A 16,259-nucleotide genomic window follows, 5' to 3' on the forward strand; every position below is an offset into this window, starting at 1 on the left:
TGGATTACATACACGAGAAAGCGTTGGACAGCGCATGAGAGATGTCTTGAAACTGAAACCTTAATCAACCTTATTCAGAGAACAACTAGTTATCAGCTTTAAGTTTTTTCGACAAATTAGTGAATGATGTAGTCAAATTATCGAATATCTAAATTACATCGATAAATTTAAAAATTACTATATCACATTTCCAATTTTATTTTTTTTCCCTTTTATATTCACTCATGACTATCCCAATCGATTAAATTCCTTAGGGACACTAATGCGCTGATGAACAGTATAAAATTGATTATTACATTGTGATAATCGATTAAAAAATTTGTTTGTATTAAAAAAAAATTACTATTCTTAATATTACGTATGGAAATAATATTTGAGGGCATGAATAAATCAAGAGAACTAGACGAACACATAAAATCTAGTTTCATGTCATTCCCAACTTTAGGTCCGATTTTGTCAAAACTGACTGATAGATGTAAAATTTGAAATGACATAAAACCAAGTTCTATCTATTTGTTTAATTATGCTATTATATTCATGTTCTCAAATATTATTTTCATACGTCTTGAGAGTAATATTTTTTTTTTAACACAAATCAGATTTTTTAATCAATTGCTATATAGTGTAGCAATCAATTCGGACATATTTGTTTTAAAAAAGTGTGGTTCTTAATATGACGTATAGAAATGATATTTAAGAATATGGATATAATTAGAATAACTAGATGAATATATAGATATGATTTCATATTATTTCGAGTTCTCTATGTCCATCAATCAGTTTTGATCAAAACTAATTAATGAACCTAGAACTATTAGGGTGACCGTTGCCCAGGCTACCACCGTGACCAAGAAGCTTCTTCATAGCACCATATCATCTTTCTCATCCTCGTAATTTCCTTTATCATTGAGATGGATTGTGACCATCATTTGAACGAGTTGGAGATCCAGCAGTCGACCCTCCTTGGTGACCCTACCACCCTGACACCCCTTTGCACCACTGTCGCTCCATCTAAGTGATAAAAAGAATGAGATGGTTGTAGTCTAATCTCATGCTTAGATATATTAAGGTAATCACATTAAATTTGATGATTTAAAAATACTTCGATGTTCTTGTTTAATTGAATCTTGGATTTCATAAGGATTATGGAGGGTTATCCTATTTTAGTATTTTTTTTTTGTCATTCCTTCTAATGAAGGTAGAAAAAGTATTCAAAAATCAAGACAGATGAACTTCGATAAATTATAGACTATGGTTGGTTATCTCTTAATAATTTTTAGTATTGCTATGCATCCTATTGAAAAATAGATACTAAGTGATCGAATATGTGTTGTGCTTCTTTTTCATTTTACATCTTTTGATGATGAAAGATAGGTGCTTAAATTTTCAAATATATACACTATATATAACTAAGTATTATATCCTTCCAATTGTTGTATATTGAAAAAAAATACATGAAGGGTATTATTTGGTATCATATATAGTTATGATTACATAATATTGATTGATAATTACTTTTAACTATTGCAATTCATATTTTCAACTAGTTTGTTTTTCTCTTGTTTTGTGTCAGATTGCATATGACAATTTCTTGATATGTAATATTTGCTTTTTTGAACTGAGATCATGTGCTTATAGTTTTTATATAATCAATTTAGAATTTACAAATATTTCTTAGGGGCAGATATTTCTATTATTTATTTTATGATTCTCCTCAAGTTGACTAAAAATTATAGATGGTCTGATTGATTTGTTCTAAGAGTATAATTTTAAGTTGACATAACTTTTTTCATACACCGATTGGTTTGTTGGACTTTTTATTATCACTTTAATTAGATATTTTGATGCAACTTTAGCTTTCTAACTAGTTATTTGGGATGGACTGAGAATTTTTAACATATACAAAACACTCATTAACAATATGTCGATTGTTCAACTCTAGTTTTTTTTTATCCTTATATTTTATTATTGATATTCAAATGCTCTACCTTTTAAAAACTATGTGGAGACTTACATGGTTTGAAATAAATTATATAATGAAATGTCATAATCTTGTACTAGATTTGAAATAATACTAAGAGATTATTTTTTCTTATAATTATAATAATATTAAGTCAGTTCTATTCCTTTTTTCTTCTGAATTAATAGGAACCTCTTTAATTGTTATTTGTAGAATATTTATCTCTTCTTGCAAAAGACTAAGGATAATGAAAGGAGAAACAAACGACATACTAAGAATGACCACTTAACCTATCTTACTACAAGGAATCATCTAGGATACTTGAAAAGACTAGAACTCTGCTCTTCCTAGCCAATATAATCATAAGTTTTTCTATAAAATGGTATTAAATTTGACATATTAAGGAATGAATTTGTGTTATTTGTTTTGAAAAAAAAATATTGCTTTCAATATGATGTATCACATTGATGATAAAGGGTTTGGATATAGTCGAAATAATTCGATGAGCCCATAGGTCCTGGTTTTATGTCATTTCAAGTTCTCTAGATCCATCAGCCACTTCAAAAATTTAATTTTGTCCAATATAGGGGAGTCTTATGAACTCATTTATTGTGTTGGATAGTGAGTATCATCACCATAACATTTATAATGAGCTTTTGACATCATTTCTCATGTCGAGAATGAGTTGGAAAAAAATTTGGTCTCAATGTAGTGGTGTTTGAGGGTATGAGTGTATTACTGCGACTTAGTCGAACACATAGAACTAGGTTTGGAGTGATTTAGACATTTCTAGCCAATTCAGATATCTTTAATTTGATATATTATGTATCCCGTGGCTCAACCCGAGTCAAAAGTTACAACGCTTCAAAATTTACTTAGCATACACGTTGTAGCATATATGAAACTGTAACTATTGCAACTATATGTTCAAATTTAAGAGGTAATAACTTTTGACTTAGTTTGAACTATGAGATACACAATATATCAAACCTAAGCTTGTTCAGATATCTTAAGTTTGATATGTTATGTGTTCCGTAGTTTAATCCAAATCAAAAGTTATGATCTCTTAAAGTTATAACTTAAATGTGTAGCAGCTATGATTTCATAGCTGCTACATGTTGTTAATGTTTAGAAGACAAGCAACAATGTGTTGTTGGTCTTCAGAGGATCAACATGTTGCTGATCTTTAGAAGATCAATAACAATATGTTGTTGGTCTTCAGAAGATCAATAACAAAGATTACCAATAATGTGTTGAACCATAAACTTTGAGAAGTCATAACTTTTAATTTGCATTGAATATGCACAATATATCAAATTAAAGCTCATTCAAAGATCTTTGATTTGATATATTATGTGTTTGTGTCTCAACCTAAGTTAAAAGTTAGTCTTTCAAAATTTACCCAATATACACGTTGTAGCAGCTACGAAACTGTAGTTGCTATAACTACAAGTTCAAATTTAAGATACTATAACTTTTGATTCAAGTTGAACTACAAGACACACAATATATCAAATCAAAATTTTTTTAGAGATATTTGACTTGATATATTATATATCCCGTAGTTCAATCCGAATAAAAAATTATGACCTCTCAAAGTTATAACTTGTAGTTGTAGCAACTATAATTTCATAGCTGCTACAATGTGTCGCTAATCTTCAAAAGACCAGTAACAACATGTTGCTAGTCTTTAGAGGAGAGGATTAGGAACAACGTGTTGCTCAAAATATCAGCGACAAAGCCCAACAACATGTTAGGGTTGGTTGGTGCTAGAGGGGGTGAATAGCTCGTCGCGCTTCGTTGTCTTGCTTTGATGATGATGATATGCAGCGGAAATACGCACAAAGTACACTTACAACGCTAACGCTAGGATTTACTTGGTATCTACCTTAAGAAGAGGTGACTGATCCTAGCGTTAGCGTTGAGGAACAAAGGCCTAGCGTTAGCGTTTGGGGGAGAATGTAAGTTACTTGGTGTCCGACCCTCACTCACTCTACATTCTCCCGCAAACTTTTCTTGAGGGACAAAGGCCTAACTTAAACCCTACATTTCTCCCCCTATTGGCACACATCAAAAACTCTCCCCCTGACGAGTTACTCAACATTGTTCACAACCTCACATGTTGTTCACAACACCACAATGAAGGTCTCATACCCTTCATTGTCTTCAATGCTCACCCTTGAGCATTAAACACTTCACAATACCAATGAAGGTTTCATGCCCTTCATTATATCCAATGCTCATCCTTGAGCATGCTCTTTTTCTACAATGAAGACATTCAATCTTCTATTGTTCCCCAATGCTCAAACTTGAGCATTTATCCAAACGAAGGATTTACTACCTTCAATGGTTTTTGAAAAATATTTCCATGTTTTTAAATAGTAGCCCCCCCTAAAAACATACTTCAAACTTCTGTCATTGCACCAACAATGACTTGGAGTTCCTAAATCTTTAGCAAACCCAAAATTTTGAAGTTTTGAGGATTAAAAGATTCAATGTTGAAACTAACCTCATCCTAAACTTCAACCTAGTGTTCCTTAACCATTTCTCCTTGTTTTCATCATGAAAACTACCCCTAAATGTATACAAATGTATTCCAAGGGTTTAGGAGTGGTTAAGAGGCTAAACATGTCTCAAAGTGCTAAAATCAGACTTTCCCAGCTAAAATCAGTCTTTTCAATGGATTGGGTTGGGACTCAATCGATTGACACTAGCTCAATCGATCCACTGATCGATTCAGAGAAGTTCTATTCATAGAAACTGCCTCTGAATCGATTGCCCGATCAATCCAGGCGTGAATGGATTGATCGGCTTACGGGAAATGCATCCCAATATATTGATTGATCGATAGGGGCCCTCCAATAGATCAACTGATCGATTGGAGCTCCGATTTCCTAAAATTTAATTTCAGTGAAATTAAGAAACTCCTCAAAAAATCTATAAAATTTTAAAAATCATAAAAATTGTTATAAACATTATTTAGGGTATATACTATCATGAAAAAAAATAGTTTTCTAAGAAAATACATCTTATTTTCAAATATTGACACAAAATTGGAAACTTGTAAAAACTTCAATGTTTCTTCCAAGTTTGTGTCTAACTTTTCAATGATGAAAAAAAATGATTAGCCAGGCTGGGTAACGTCGAGCCTGGGGTGATTGAATCGGCCCCACGAAAGTTTTCCACCAGCCACCAGGGTAAATCGGGAAGCGCTCGCAGTAGGCAGCGCAGGAGCCCAACATCCTTTAGTTGTATGCCCCATTTGGAGGAAAAATTCTTACAAATTCACCATAGCTGGGGCTCGAACCGTGGGTACCTAGGCGATAACCTGGATGCCCTATCGCTGCACCATAGCCCCAGGGGCTAACTTTTCAATGATGAGTACGATCAAAATATAACCTTCACCAAGATTTTCCAAAGTATATTTAAAATGATTTTCAAAACCAATTTCTAATCATATTCTTTGGGCTCAATGCACATGACTTGCACATTAGCTTTCCTAATGATTGGAGTACACATAACTATGTATTTTGATGAAATCAAAACTCAACTAGATGCACTAAATCAACATCTTGAGTCTTGTTCATCACCCTAACATCTCACTTGTATCTAATATGTACTAAAACACATACAAGTCACCTTATAGTCTTTGTGAGATGTAGATTTTGGTTTTGTCCTAAACTAGGGATCATGTATATCTATCTAGACATGTTGAATTATGAACATCCACTTAGGATGTCACTTGTTAGTAAATGTCATTGTCCTTAATTGTAAAGAATTAAAAATAATGTATGATGATTTATGACATACATCAAAATAAATGATTTTCAAAAGAAAATATGCTATTGCTACATGATGTATGTATGACATGATATGATATTTTTTATTTTTTGTACTAAGCATGAATGCACAATATGATGTCATGACATATGATGAGCAATCAATCATGACAAGTTTTAGCATAAATAAAATATACCTAGATATTCTATCTAAGTATCCTAAATCCTTAGCTAAACCTAAAATTGATCCAAGATTGCCCAATCTTCTTCAAGAAAAATGCCAAAACCCAACTTGACATTTCTTTTGCCTTTCTTAGTTGTGTCAATTTAAATTATGTGTAATTTCTCAAGGTTTGACACATTTTACTCTTCCAAAGAGTAATCACTTAAATTAAGATTTAAATTTACCATTAACTCCTTAAGAAAATGTCAAAATCCCAACTTGACATTTCTTATGCTTTTCTCAAGTGTGTCAATTTAAATTAAGTTCAATTCCTTAAATTTTGGCACATTTTACTCTTCCAAAGAATAAACAATTAATCCTTTTCATTTTCAAAGGTTAACAAAAACCTTGAAAATTCCTCCAAGTGTTAACTTTATCAAGGTTGGGTTAACCACCCTTCCCATTTGAAGTTGACACTCTCTAACCCATCTAAGGGGTAGAGAATATGCTCCTCGGAACCTAAAACTTATTGGTGCTTCTTGGATGCTCTAGGTACTCACTAGGGATAACTTCTCTAGTTACCTTCCTAATGACCTTTCTAGGCTTCTTAGAAGCTTTGATGACTTTGTTAGACTTCTTAGAAGTCTTAGTCACTTTACTCTTTGCAAAAACACTTTTAGGGATAACTTTCCTTGTATTTTTGACTTGATCATTCAACCTATGATTTGTCCCATAACTGTATGGAACTCTATGATAAGAAGGAACATCCTTCTTGGCTTGAGGTTTGTATCCCAAACCCCTATGACCATTAGGTGACCTTTGTGTTCCTATCCCTAGGTTGTGCTCATTTTGTCCCTTGAGGATATTTTATATCCTTTTTAGGACCTTTTCCATTTTATCAAATCTTGACCTCAAGACTTGATTTTCCATCACTAAATCCATAGTTTTGGATTTTTCTTGATTCCTATGAGCATTTCTATTTTTAGTTCTATAACTAAAATCTTTAGAGTTATTGCATAAGTTTTTATCTACCTTTCTAACCTTAGGTGAGGTAGTCTTGGCATGAAGAGCTACATGTTTTCCTTTAACACTATCATGCCTCCTATTTTTATGATAAATAGCATTAAAATGATATAAACTATTCCTAGCATGCTTTTTATCATTACTCAAGGGGATAGACTCAATAAATGATACTTTGGGTTTTACCTTAGAAGCTCCTCCTTGGCTTGTGATTTCTCCTTTAGGCCTGACCGATTTCTTCCCCTTTGGATATTGGCTCTGGTAATGTCCTTTTTGGTTGCAAGAAAAGCACACAATGTGCTCCTTGCTAGTAACGACTCAGCCCTTTGGCCTCTTGGGCGACCCTTGTGGCGGCCCACTGGCGGCCCTTATGTCGTCGGCCCATTTGGCGACCTCTAATGTCGTCGACCGACGACCCTTTGGCCGTGCCATTACTCACTAGGACTTTCCACCCCTGGCAGTGGATTTTGCCTCCAGTACTAGAGTTTATGAATCCTGGTAGCCAAGTGAGCGGCGGTCACTTAGTTACCAGGATTCATAAACTCTAGTACTTAAGCCTGGAGGTCTAGAGTTCGAATCCTGGGGAAGGCAAAAATCCACTGCCAGGGGTGGAAAGTCCTAGTGAGTAATGGCACGGCCAAAGGGTCGTCGGTCGATGACATTAGAGGTCGCCAAATAGGCCGACGACATAAGGGCCGCTAGTGAGCCGCCGCAAGGGCCGCCCAAGAGGCCAAAGGGCCGGGTTGTTACTATAAAAAGGCGTTGTAATGACCCGACCCATTTGGCGACCCTCGGGTCGTCGACCGTCGACCGTCGGCCGTGCCGTTACTCACTAGGACTTTCCACCCCTAGCCAGTGGATTTTTGCCTCCCTCGGGATTCGAACTCTAGACCTCCAAGCTTAAGTACTAGAGTTTATGAATCCTGGTAACCAAGTGAGATCTCACTTGGCTACCAAGATTCATAAACTCTACTACTTAGCCTGGAGGTCTAGAGTTCGAATCCTGGGGAAGGCAAAAATCCACTACCAGGGGTGGAAAGTCCTAGTGAGTAACGACACGGCCAAGGGTCGTCGGTCAACGACATGAGAGGTCGCCAAATGGGCCGACAACATAAGGGGCAGCCAGTGGGCCGCCGCAAGGGCCGCCCAAGAGGCCAAAGGGCCGGGTCGTTACATTGCTCTTCTTTGTTGTAGGGGCAGTCTCCTTGGGCTTCTCCTTGCCCTTGGTGCTACTTGACCTTTCTTCTTGACCAATTTTAGACACTTACTCTTGTAGTGCCATTTTTCCCTACACTCAAAGCACATATGATTTTTATTATTAACAATTGAAATTGTTATACTTTTACTTTTAGGGGTGGCACATGATCTTCCATTTAATTTTTCTTGACTTGTGGAGGTGACACCATCTTCTTCTTCTTCTTCACTTGATCCGGAGGTAGAGGCTTCTTCTCGCTCTGGCGTCAATGATCTACACTCCCCCTCAATCCTAGAGGCGGAGACTTCATCATCTTCATCCTCTTTCACATGAAACAAAGAGTATGCTCCCTCTTTGCTCTTTTGGTTGCACTCCTTTGAGGATGAAGCTTCTTGGACTTCTTCTTCGGAAGTTGAGGATCTCTCAACTTTGGAGTCCTCTTCTTCTTGATCTTGATCCAATGAGTCACCCTCTTTGGATCCTTCTTGATTTGGTGCAGTAGAGGGGATCTCATGGATCTTTGCCAACTTGCTCCAAAGCTCCTTGACATCTTTAAATTCTCCCACTTGCTTCAAGATGTTGCTAGGCAATATATTGACCAATAGCTTGGTCACTTTATCATTGGCCTCACATCTTTGGATTTTTCTCTTGGCTCCACTTGCTCCTCTTGAGAATTTTTCCCTTTGAATCTTTTGGAGCTTCAAAGCCTTTCATTAGAGCAAACTATTGCTCTATCTCTATTATGAGGAAATTTTTGATCCTTGATTTCCAAGAATCGAAGCTCATTGATATGAATGGTGGAGGCACCCTTGTGTCGAATCCAAGTCCATCTTGGAATTCCATTGGAAGTTGAGCCTTTGATGAAGTCTTCGACTTGTTAAAATTTGCTTCAACTTCTTCTCCCTTTAGCTTGTTGCCCCTTCTGGCGATGATTTCGGTGAAGAGTGACCTCTCTCTGATACCACTTGTTAGGGTTGGTTGGTGCTAAAGGGGGGGGGGTGGTGGTGAATAGCTCATCGTGGTTCATTGTCTTGCTTTAATGATGATGATATGCAGTGGAAATACACATAAAGCACACTCACAATGCTAACGCTAGGATTTACTTGGTATCCACCTCAAGAAGAGGTGACTAATCTAAGGATCCGACATTCACTCATTCATCCACTAATAAAACACTCCTTCTCGATAACTACCGAAGGCGGAGAAGCCTTGAACAACCTCTCAATATAAGAAAAAAGAAAAACAAGCTCAAACAATACAAATTTTACAAGATTTACAAAATCCTAGCTTGCTTCTCCTTGTGTGGAACGCCTCTTGACCTTGGAAGTGCAACAAAACTTTACTCCAAGAAGCTTCAAGATCTAGCGTGAACCTGTGAGAAATTATCACAAGAAGTGGAGAGGGAGAGATGCGGAGGAAGACACTCACCGACGGCTTTATCTTACGCAACGGTCGTCTCCCAATCGATCTGATCGATTGGGGAGGCTGAATCAATCGGCTGATCGATTCAGCCTTCTTCTGTGCTCTCGTTTCTGTGTGAGAACACTTACCCCAATCAATTGGGGAGCCCAATCGATCGACTGATCGATTGGGAAGCATTCTATGCTCGTGATTTCACTTCCCAATCGATCGATCGATCGATTGGACCAGCCTTCTTCGTAGCACACCTTCAATCGATCGACTGATCGATTGAACCACACACTACAAAAAAAACACCCATATAAGAGCGATTTTTTTTACTTTTAAAAGCGGTTTTCAAGCGCTCCTACACTTTTACCAACGGTTGTAAAACTGCTCCTCTTGTTGCCGTCCCTATATCCTATAGTAGCGGTTTTTGTAACCGTTGGTACAAGGTGAAAAACCGCTCCTATTATTCTATGTAGGTACGGTTTGAAACCAATCTTACACGTTGTGCATATAACAACGGTTTCAAACCGCTTCTATAGGTATAAATCCAGGAGCGGTTTAAACCGTTCTACAACCCTTTAGGTGTAAGAACAATTTTAAACCGCTCCTACACGCCATGAATATAAGAGCGATTTCCAAACACTATTGATACTAGAAATTTAGAAGCGGTTCAAACCACTTCTAAATGTCATGGGTATAGGAGCACTTCAAAACGTTATTAAAGCTAGAAATATAGGAGCGGTTCAAATTGCTCTAGAACTCATAAGGTTTAATAACAATTTTCACAATATATGAGTGATTTCAAACCACTTCTAAATGTCATGGATAAAGGAGCATTATTAAATGCTTTAAGAGCACTACAAACCACTCTTGAACCCGTGCTCTTACATGTCATGAAAATAAGAGTAATTTCAAAATTGATGTTAGAAATTTTAGATTTGTTTTAAACTATGCTTAAAAGTACAACCTATTGATTGATTAAAAGTGATCTAAATAATTTTACGGAGTAAGCTACCTGATCAATTATGTAAATCAAAATTATCATGTTCCTGATGATGAATAAATCAATATGATTTGAGATTAGATACTTGTGAATACTACAATTAAAAGATGTTTTTAATTACAACTCTAAAGATTCTTTTACAATCAAAACATGAAGATGAACAAAAAAAAACCTAGAATTCTTGTGAGGGTGATCTGATCTCTGGTTTACTCTTCCCTCCGCCTTGCTTCTTGGGCGGTAAAGCCCGATGGATATTGGGCACGACCCATCATTGGAAATCGTCGCACACGCTAGGAGCCTGCCAAACTTCTCATTGTTTTTCATGAGCAATTGAATGTGTTTTGGGATGACGCATCATTTTTGGCCAACTCTAACACCTTAAACAATAAAGAAATATAAATTTAGTTAGAGAAGGGGATCCCTAGTGAAAGAACAAAACAACGAAGCTTACGTCAGCATCTATGTACTCGAGGACTATAGAGAGAGACCGGTGCACCGGAACCAACGCGCTAAGAGTATTGATCGACCCCAAGGTAGTGAGTGATGCACCCCATCGGGAATTGGAGGTCGGCCTTTTGCAACCAAGAAACAACCTTCATCCCCTTGGCCTTGCTATGGCCACTCTTAGTCGTCATTGTTAGGACCTTCGGATAGCGGCTAGAGAGGGGGGGTGTGAATAGCCGACCTCAAATTATCGTTTCTTCCTACAATTTAGGTTAGCGCAGCGGAAATACAATGTAGAAACGAAAGTGGAGAAGATCAAACCTCAAACACGACGATATAACGAGGTTCGGAGATGATACTCCTACTCCTCGGCGTGTCCGTAAGGTGGACGAATCCTATCAATCCGTCGGTGGATGAGACCCCGGAAAACCGGCTAATAAATACTCCTTCTGGGTGGAGAAACCTCACCACAATCTCTTTTGCAACAGCAATAAAGGAGTACAAGAAATAAAGCAAGAAACAATGGATAATATGAATGTAAATACACTCTACCAAGTTTGCTTGCCTTCTTCTCGTCGACTAGAGTCCGTTGATGAAGCAGCAACTTCACGGATGATGCCAACAGCAGCTGATCAACCAGTCGAGGGAAGCTCACACGAAGCTTCAGCAAAGAAGAGCTCAGCAAAGCTCAAATCGCAGTAAGGAGGAAGAGCAAGAACTAGAAGTCTACTCTACTATAGATGCCCTTGATTTATATGAACCTGCGAAGAAGAAAAAAGAAGAAATCTAGTCGTTGTGTCTCAACGGCTAGACCTGGACCGATCAGGCTCCACCCTGATCGGTCCAGGATGGCTCTGATCGGTCAGGGGACCGATCCCTACTCTCACAGAGAGTTGTTGCCGCGATCTCTGATCGGTCTGTGGACCGATCAGGCCATTCCTTCTCCCAATCTGTTTGGTTACTGATCGGTCACCAGATCGATCAGATGACCCAATGTATCACTGGATCGGTCTGCAGACCGATCCAATTTCTCAGCCTTAAACCCTAAAGCCTTTCTCATCTAGAGAATGAGCTACCGAGCCCTCTCTGACCTAGTCCGGAGAACGAGCTACCGAGCCCTCTCTGACTTCCACGTCCGGTCCAAAGAACGAGCTACCGAGCCCTCTCTGACCTAGTCCAGAGAACGAGCTACCGTGCCCTCTCCAACTTCATCCAGTCCAGAGAACGAGCTACCGAGCCCTCTCTGACCTAGTCTGGAGAACGAGCTACCGAGCCATCTTCGACTTCCACGTCCGGTCCAGAGAACGAGCTACCGAGCCCTCTCTGACCTAGTCTTGAGAACGAGCTACCGAGCCCTCTCCGACTTCATCCGGTCCAGAGAACGAGCTACCGAGCCCTCTCTGACCTAGTCCGGAGAACGAGCTACCGAACCCTCTCCGACTTCGTCTGGTCCAGAGAACGAGCTCCCGAGCTCTCTCTGACCTAGTCCGGAGAACGAGCTGCCGAGCCCTCTCCGACTTCCCGTGCCAAGCTTCCATACTTGGACTTCTCCCGTGCCAAGCTCCCTGCTTGGACTTTTCCGTGCCAAGTCTCCATTCTTGGACTTTTCCCGTGCCAAGCTCCCTGCTTGGACTTTTCCGTGCCAAGTCTCCATACTTGGACTTTTCCCTGTGCCAAGCTCCCTGCTTGGACTTTTCCGTGCCAAGTCTCCATACTTGGACTTTTCCCGTGCCAAGTCTCCATACTTGGACTTTACCGAATAAAGTCAACTCAAGTCGGGTCAACCAGGTCAACCTTGACTGAAGGTTGCACCCACAATCTCCCAAGTTTGTATTCTTGTCAAACATCAAGATACAACTTTTCTATTCTCGTCAAACATCAAAATACAACTCGAGTCAGGTCAACTCGAGTCGGGTCAACTAGGTCAACCTTGACCTAAGGTTGCACCAACAATCTCCCCCTTTTTGATGTTTGACAAAAACCATAATCAAGTTAAGTTAACCCGATAACCTAACTTAGGTTTTCCAATAGTTCTCCAATCAATGTTCTTCCTTGAACATTCTCCCCAAACTCCAATGTTTTTCCTTGAACATTCTCTAGACATATCTCCCCCTTTTTGACACACATCAAAAAGAGTGAATCAAGGTCAAGAGTTTTTTCCTAATGAAAGTCTCATACCTTTCATTGAAACCCTTAATTTCCCCCTTGATACTAAATACAACAACCAACATAGTGACCATCCCATATCACTCATCTTGACGAGTAAAAACTCCCCCTAAAAGTCAACTCCTGCTTGACCAATAGGTAAAACTCCCCTAAAGGTCAACTCCCCCTTGACCATTGCACTAACAATGTCTTGGAGAGTTTCAATCCTTTAGAAATCTAAAATACCAACTTCCGGCTGAAATTTCAGACAATCAGTCGAAAATCAGCATTTTGGCACGCTCAGCCCTTTACTGGATCGGTCACCAGACCGATCCACACTTCCCTGGATCGGTCCAGTGACCGATCCAGACCTCCCTGGACCGATCAGCATCCCCTCTGATCAGTCCACAAAGCTCTGATAGGAATTTCTGATTTTTCTCCCGAAATTCAGAAACCCCTAAAAATTCACAGAAAATTCAAAAAATTGTAAAATTTTGAGGATACATTCCTCATAACATATATTATCATGGAAAAATAGTTTTCTATGAAAATAACTTCCATTTTCAAATCTTGATACAAAGTTCGAAAAACTTTGAAATAGCTCAAGGTTAATCCATCTTTGTATCAACTTGCTCAATGATGAATGCTATCACTAGAAAAGCTTCATCAAGGTTTTTCAAATCAATTTTGAAATGATTTTAAACCATTCAATTTAGGACCACAATCTTAGGGCTAAATGTACATGACTTGTACACAAGCTTTCCCTATGATCCTTAATTTAGAATTAGGCTCATCTAGGTACAAGAGTTATGCACCTTGATCCTAACTCATAATCCTAATATCTCACACACATCTAAGGTGTATCAAACACATCCAAGTCAATTTTGATGTGAGATATGAGTTTAGGTCATCTTAAGCTAAGTTCTCATGCATTTTCTAGACAATAATTTGATTTCCATATCAAATTGAGTTTTTATCCTTAAATCAATTTAATTGATCATAAATGCAAGAGATGATGACATGGCATAAAATAATATCATAAGTGAAAACATGTGCCAATGTCATGATGTCATGTCATAAAGTATGAAACTTAAATAAGGCATGACATATAACTAACCTAAGCATTATCATGACATTTCAAATGATAGTAAATTAGATATGATGTCATGACATGGCATATGACAAAAAATATATGACAAATAACATATAAAGGTATAGAAAATACCTAATTCTAGCTTTAGTTGCCATTTTAGATAATTTTGATCATTTTGCTATAAATTCTATATTCCTAAGTGTAATAGATCTAAAATCATATACTAAAGATTTTTAGATCACTATGTGCCAATTAGATTGACCCTAGAAAATTCCTCAAGTGTGGTTGGCACATCCTAATCACCTTAGGAATGAGTAAAATTTTAAATTTCATTTTCAAGGCTTGATTACACCTTGAAAATTCCTAAAATGCCATCTTTTGCCATTAGTAGGTTAACTACCTATCCAATTAAGGTTGGCACACCCTAAACCATCTAGCGTGAAGGAATCACGCTCCTAGGAACCCAATACCTATTTGAGCTCATTGGGTTCACTAAATATTCACTAGGGATGACTTCCCTAGCAACCCTCCTAATGACCCTCCTAGGCTTTAAAACCTTGGTCATTTGGGACTCATCAAGATCAACTCTAGGGGTGACTCCCCTTGTGACCTTGGTGATGGTCTTCCTAGCCCTAGATCTTGTTCCATAATCGAATGGAACATTATGATAAGTGGGCTTGACCACTTGAGACTTAGGTTTGTGACCCAAACCTCTCATGTCCTTGGGCTTTGATTTTTGACCCTTAGACCCTAGAGTTGGCTTTTCCAAATTCTTAAGAGCCTTTTCTAAAGTGTCAAGTCTTGACCTCAAGACTTGATTTTCCTTCTCTAATACCTCAAGCTTTAATTTTCCATTTTTCTTTGAGGTATTCCTAGGCATATGTCTAGTTATTTTGGGATTCCTATCTAGGTTTTCCTTAACCTTAGATGAGTTAATTCTAGGGTTGGCATTTCTAGTATCATCCTTACCTAGACTAACATGTTTGACACCTAAGCACATGTATCGGTTTCTATGGTTATCATGCTTATCATCATTGGCAATTGCAATAAAGCTACTAGCATGTTTCTTATTAGAATTGTAATAATGTGCCTTAAAAGATACCTTAGGGTGTGCCTTAGCTCCCCGCATAGATGTGCTTGGTCTCTTGTCCTTGTGAGGTTGCCTCCCCCTCGGACATTGGCTCCTATAATGTCCCCTTTGCTTGCATTGGAAGCACACCACGTGCTCCTTGCCCTTGCGTATCGGGACTCCGGCTTCCTTGACTTTTGGTGCCGGTGGAGTCTTCCTAATCCTCTTTGGACATTTACTCTTGTAATGCCCATATTCCCTACACTCAAAGCACATTATATGTAATTTATTTGAAATTAAGTTGCTTGAGTTACCTAGGGTTGAGGATGGATATACGCTCTCTTCTTCATCCCTTCCGGAGGTAGAGGCTTCTTCTTGCACCAATCTTGATGAAGAACTCTTCTCCTCTTCTTCCTTAGATGTTGAGTAGCCCTCAACTTCTAATTCCATACCTCCATGATGTGAGCTACTTGGCTCACTTGACTCCTCTTCATGACTTGAATTGGAGCTCTCCTCATGGAACTTAGCCAAGTTGTTCCACAACTCCTTGGCATCGTTGTATCCACCTATCTTACACAAGGTATCATTAGGTAATGAAAATTCAAGGATTTTTGTTACCTCATCGTTGATTGTGGATTGGTGGATTTGTTCCTTCGTCCACTTCTTCTTCTCGAGAGGTTCTCCTCCTTTATCCATCGGAGGAATAAAACCTACTTGTACACAATTCCAATTTTCTAGGTTAGTCATAAGAAAATACTTCATTCTTACCTTCCAATACGCGAAGTCGTCGCGATCGTAGAAGGGTGGAATCGTGATGTCTTCTCCAAGTTGATCCATTCTCTAGCTCGTGCTCCCTCGGGTGTTAATCCGACGAAGAGCGACCTCGCTCTGATACCACTTGTTAGGACCTTCGGATAGTCGCTAGAGAGGGGGGGGGTGTGAATAGCCGACCTCAAATTATCGTTTCTTCCTACAATTTAG

Source organism: Zingiber officinale, chromosome 11B (assembly GCF_018446385.1).
Source record: "Zingiber officinale cultivar Zhangliang chromosome 11B, Zo_v1.1, whole genome shotgun sequence".
Lineage (NCBI taxonomy): Eukaryota > Viridiplantae > Streptophyta > Magnoliopsida > Zingiberales > Zingiberaceae > Zingiber > Zingiber officinale.